Source organism: Cibotium barometz, chromosome 28, assembly GCF_041138505.1.
Source record: "Cibotium barometz isolate CiBa-2024 chromosome 28, ASM4113850v1, whole genome shotgun sequence".
Lineage (NCBI taxonomy): Eukaryota > Viridiplantae > Streptophyta > Polypodiopsida > Cyatheales > Cibotiaceae > Cibotium > Cibotium barometz.
In genome coordinates this window covers 47,384,802-47,391,095 of record NC_141073.1, presented here as the reverse complement: position 1 = coordinate 47,391,095, position 6,294 = coordinate 47,384,802, and positions in this window count along the sequence as shown.

Below are 6,294 nucleotides of genomic sequence, written 5' to 3'. Positions count from 1 at the left end.
TGTGAATGTATGATATAGATGTATGGATGTGGATGTGGATGTGGATGTGGATGTATGGATGTGGATGTATGAATGTGAATGTGAATGTGAAAATGGATGTATGGATGTAGATGTGAATGTGGATGTATGGATGTAGATATGGATGTGGATGTATAGATGTGAATGTGGATGTGGGTGTATGGATGTAGATGTGGATGTATGGATGTAGATATGGATGTGGATGTATGGATGTGAATGTGGATGTATGGATGTAGATATGGATGTGGATGTATGGATGTGAATGTGGATGTGGTTGTATGGATGTAGATGTGAATGTGGATGTATGGATGTAGATATGGATGTGGATATGGATGTATGAATGTGGATATATGGATGTGGATGTGGATGTGGATATATGGATGTGGATGTGGATATATGAATGTGGATGTGAAAATGGATGTATGGATGTAGATATGGATGTGGATGTGGATGTGGATGCATGAATGTGGATGTGGATGTGGATGTATGAATGTGGATGTGAAAATGGATGTATGGATGTAGGTGTACGAATGTGGATGTGTATATGGAATAATGAATGCGAATATGTATGTGAATGGATATAAAGTCGATATGAGCGAATGGATGAGTTGAGATGTCATGTGAATTAGAATGTGAATGAATAATATAAGATGTGAACGAATGAGATGTAATGAGAAATGGATGTGAATGAATAATAATATAAGATGTGAACGAATGAGATGTAATGAGAAATGGATGTGATGAGTCGTAATGAAAATTTAGGAATGGATGTTATGTGAAGTGAATGAATCTGATGTGATGGGATGGAAAATGATGTATCTGGTCAAGAATGGATATACATATGATTTGGATTTGGGTTAAGTAATATGGATTGATGTGGAACAATCTGGAAAGACGTGAGGTCATTATAGAAACTGTATTTGTGAACTGTTTGTAAATGACTGTTTCATGTCAAGAATGCTTTGTTGAGATATCGAGCTCGTCTAGTGAGGCGGTGGACACTGATGACCCGCCTAGGGGATAGGCCCCACACTTACACCACTGGCATGGTTGGTGAGATCATGGGTGATATGCGGCCAGTGGGATGACAGGCTGTGTGATAGCCATTCTAGAGACTAGCATAGTTATAGCGCCAGCTCATTTAGTTGGGTTCACACTATAGAGAACCCGTGTATGTATTGGTTGAGTACCTTTCATATTGTGTGTACTCTTATCTTGTATATGGTATGTTGAGTGTTGAGTGAAGAAGAAGAAGATTTTCAGCCTCTCACCTTGTGTGTTCTCTATTAGGGTTTTGTGAGTGTGTGTGTGCTTGCAAGAGCTCAAGCTCTCTTTCCCCCTGCATCTTTTCATGGTATCAGAGACTGGTTCGTGCTAAGGGCTGAGCTGCAAGAAAGAGAACCACAGGAAGCGGTACGAGGGTAAGAGCTTCAACTACTCTTCCCTATTTGTGTTGGTGACTACACCCTTGTCGGGAGCTCTACGAGAGGCACCGACAAACGATCTCTGATTGAGGAGCTTTCTTCGCGGGAGTAAAGCTATAGGGCAACTATATTGTCCTATCGGAACCAATTTAAGAGCCGAAAACGCGTTTCGGACGCGTCTGGACCTCTATTTTTTAGAAAGCAGGCGATTTCGAGCACTGCGGGTAAGTCATCGATTCTCTGTAGAACTCTATTTTAAGAACTGCAGGAAGACATATTGACTGTGCAGACACTGTGGGTGCTGCAAAGAGGTCAACAGTTGCCATTGGGTGTATGTATGCACATTGAAGTCACTGGTTGTGACATTTAAGAGTACTACAGTACCGCTAAAGAAATACAGCAGTTTGTGCAGGACAAACCAGAGTGCTGTTTCTGGTAAAATTGTGTGTTTGGCAAGATGTCAAATGATGGGATAACTCAGATTGTGGCTGAGAACTTGATAAGAATAACTTCCATGCTTGGAGGTTCAAGTCAACAAATTTCCTGATGCGAAAGGGTTATTGGGACTACATAGAAGGTGAGCATGAAGAGGCACCGGAGATACCAGCAGACATAAATCCGACTGCTGTAGATGTGAAAGAGTTTAAAGACTGGAACCAAGGAGCCAGGAAAGTTATGTATTGGCTCTCCATTAGTATACAGGACACCATGATTGGGCACATTCAGGATGCCAAGTCCCCCAAGGAGGCATGGGACACCTTGGTAAAGCTCTATGAAACAAATACCAAGGCACGTAAGATACAGTTGAAGAATGAACTTCATACTGTGGAGAAAAAGAGCATGTCTGTGAGTGAATGACTATGCGTTGAAGATAAAGGGTATTGTGGAATCCCTTGCATCTATTGGTGTGTCAGTAGATGATGATGATAAGGTGGACGTCTGTCTATGTGGTCTCGGGCCACAATACAAGGCGTTCAAGATGTCTATTCAGACTCGAGAAAACATTCCCAACTTTACAGATTTGGTGTCTATGCTGATTATAGAAGAGAAGAGCTTGGGTGAAGATCAACGGTCTTCACAAAGCAAAAACAGTTCAGAGCAACAGGCCTTCTACACAAGTTCAAGAAGAGGACGAGGTAGAGGAGGCTGTGGACGCGGTCAAGGAGGTGGCCGAAAAGGTAATCAGAATTATGGCCAGCAGCAGCAACAACAGTCCCAGAATACACAACAAAAACAACAACAACACGTAGGTGGAAGAGGCAAATTTAGAGGCAGGGGGAGTCAAAGAGGCCGTGGAAATTGGCAAAGGCAGTATAATGATGCACGTGAATGCTATTATTGTGGTAAGCCTGGACATGTGCAGGTAGAATGTTATAAGAAGCAAGCTGACATGCAAAATGGGAAAGTGCAGCAAAACAACTATGCATCCTCAAGCAGAAATAATGAGGATAATGAAAGGTTGTTTGTTATGCAGCATGTCATGAATGCCATGTCTGAAAATGTTGATGCAGCACAAAAAGATGATGTATGGTATGTGGATTCAGGTGCTTCGAACCACATGACAAGTCATGGGGAGTGGTTCAAGGAGATGAAAAACCCGAAAAGACCAATTTTGTGGAAACAGGGGATGACACTGCTCATCCAATTGCCCATGTTGGAGATGTGCCATTGTCTATGCAGGATGGCAAAGTGAAGTACCTTGCAGATGTACTTCACGTTCCGAACATAACAAAGAATCTGGTTTCAGTTGGCCAGATGATTGAGAAGGGTTTGCAGGTTTGGTTTAACCCTGATGGTTGCTATGTTGAAGACTTTAAAGACAAGTGCAAGTTGGTTGCAAAAGGCAACAGAGTGGGCAGAATGTTTACGTTGAATGTAGACATGCCTGAAATGAGTGCTGCAATGTTTGCAAATGGTTCAGGAATTGTTGCAGACATAGACATTTGGCATAAAAGAATTGGACATGTGAATGTGCAGCGAATGATGTCTATGCAGACTAAAGGAATTGTGACAGGGCTGCCAAAGTTTAAAGTGGAAGGTATGCATAGAATATGTGAAGCATGCCAATTTGGAAAGAAAACAAAGCATGTATTTCCACGTAATAGATATGTGAGCAGAAATGCACTAGATGTTGTGCATTCAGATGTATGGGGTCCTACGAAGACCATGTCTATGGGAGGCTGTAGGTATTATGTGACATTCATTGATGACCACGCAAGGAAAGTGTGGGTATATTTCATGAAGGAGAAGAGTGAGGTGTTCAGTCACTTTTAGAATTTCAGAGTTTTGGTTGAAAAGCAAACAGGGAAATATGTAAAGTGCCTTAGGTCAGATGGAGGGGGAGAGTACTTCTCTAATGAGTTCTTTGAATTTTTGAAGAAGAATGGTATTCGGAGACAGTTTACATGTAGATACACTCCGCAGCAAAATGGAGTTGCTGAGCGGAAAAACAGGCACATTGCTGAGATTGCGCGAGCATTGATGGAAGAGAAGAATATGCCGCATAGCTATTGGGCTGAGGCTGTTTCTACAGCAGTATACATCATGAATAGGACTCCAACTGCAACCATACATGATGTAACTCCCCAGAGGAGAGGTTTACTAGCAGAAAACCAGATTTGTCTCATCTGAAAGTCTTTTGATGCATTGCATATGTGCATGTGCCAGATGAGCTGAGAACTAAGCTGGATCCAAAAGCTAAAAAATGTGTGTTTATTGGATATTCCCTTGAGCAAAAGGGATACAGGTGTTATAACCCTGCTACACGTGAGTTGAGGGTAAGCAGGGATGTTGTTTTTGATGAGATGAGCAATTGGTATGCTGCTCAAAAAGAACCTGTTGGGGCTGATGTGAGTGGAAGTGTGGTTGCATAGAATGCAGGTCAGCAATTACAGTCTTTGAGTGGACCAGGAGAGTCCTCATCTAGTGGGTCTGTTGATAGACCATGGAGTGGCAGGCTGCGTCATAATACCAATCCTGCAAATGTGATTAGTACATCACATAAAGGAAAAGAGAAAGTGGTTGAGCCCCTTGGTATGCCTGACATTTCTGCAGGGCATTCTCATGTTGATGGAGAGTCTACTGGTTCAGATATGAGCCTTGATGAGGAGCTTGGGATCCCAGTTATGAGAACACCTACTGTAAAGAAGGCTATGGAAGCCATGAATGAAAAGCTGCGAAGATCTGGGAGAGTGAAAAACCCTGTGCAGAGGTTTACATATGATGGTTATGTGGCACATCACTACGCATATATGGCAAAGGTTGTGCAAGTTGTTGAGCCCACATGCATTGATGAGGCTGTTGGAAATGTGTGTTGGGAGAAAGCTATGGATGAGGAGATGAATGCACTATATGGAAATGAAACTTGGGATTTAGTGCAATTGCCTGAAGGCAAGAAAGCCACTGGATGCAAGTGGGTGTACAAAGTAAAACATAACAGTGATGGAAGCATAAACAGGTATAAGGCTAGGTTGGTAGCCAAAGGATATGCGCAGATATATGGCATTGATTATGAGGAAACTTTCAGCCCAGTTGCCAAGATGGCAACAGTGAGAGTTGTGATAGCAGTGGCTGCGTCAAACTAATGGTCTTTACATTAGATGGATGTAAAGAATGCATTCTTGCATGGGGATTTGCAAGAAGCGGTATATATGTTACAGCCACCTAGTTATGAGGATGTGGGTCACCCCGAGCATGTTTGCAGGTTGAAGAAAGCCTTGTATGGCTTAAAACAAGCACCAAGAGCATGGTCTGACAATATTTCTCATTTGCATTGTGGACTATTCTATGAGACTGGGACAGAGATATGTGTACATGGGTACACCGATGCTGATTGGGCTGGTAGTATCTCAGATAGAAGATCTACCAGTGGCTTCATGTTTTCTTTGGGGAGTGCTGCTGTGACTTGGAGCAACAAGAAGCAGCCTATGGTTGCTCTATCCAGTACAGAGGCCGAGTACAGAGGAGCTGCTATGGCAACATGTGAGGTAGCTTGGTTGAGAAAGCTACTTGCAGATTTGGATCTATCAGTGAATAGACAAGTTGTCATTTTCTGTGACAACATTAGCAGTATACAGTTGGCCAGGAACCCAGTATTTCATGCTCGTACGAAGCATATAGAGGTCCACTACCATTTCGTCAGAGAGAAGGTCTTGGTAGGAGACCTTGACCTTGTTTATGTCAGCACAGAGAATCAGGTAGCTGACATCTTCACCAAAGCATTGGTGGGGGTACAGAGAAGCTCTGAAGATTCAGGGCTTCACTTTGGTGTACATGAGATGGAGTTGAGCTCAAGGGGGAGTGTTGAGATATCGAGCTCGTCTAGTGAGGCGATGGACACTGATGACCCGCCTGGGAGATAGGCCCCACACTTACACCACTGGCATGGTTGGTGAGATCATGGGTGATATGTGGCCAGTGGGATGACAGGCTGTGTGACAGCCATTCTAGAGACTGGCATAGTTATAGCACCAACTCATTTAGTTGGGTTCACACTATAGAGAACCCGTGTATGTATTGGTTGAGTACCTTTCATATTGTGTATACTCTTATCTTGTATATGGTCTTGGTAGGAGACCTTGACCTTGTTTATGTCAGCACAGAGAATCAGGTAGCTGACATCTTCACCAAAGCATTGGGTACAGAGAAGCTCCGAAGATTCAGGGCTTCACTTGGTGTACATGAGATGGAGTTGAGCTCGAGGGGGAGTGTTGAGATATCGAGCTCGTCTAGTGAGGCGGTGGACACTGATGACCCGCCTGGGGGATAGGCCCCACACTTACACCACTGGCATGGTTGGTGAGATCATGGGTGATATGTGGCCAGTGGGATGACAGGCTATGTGACAGCCATT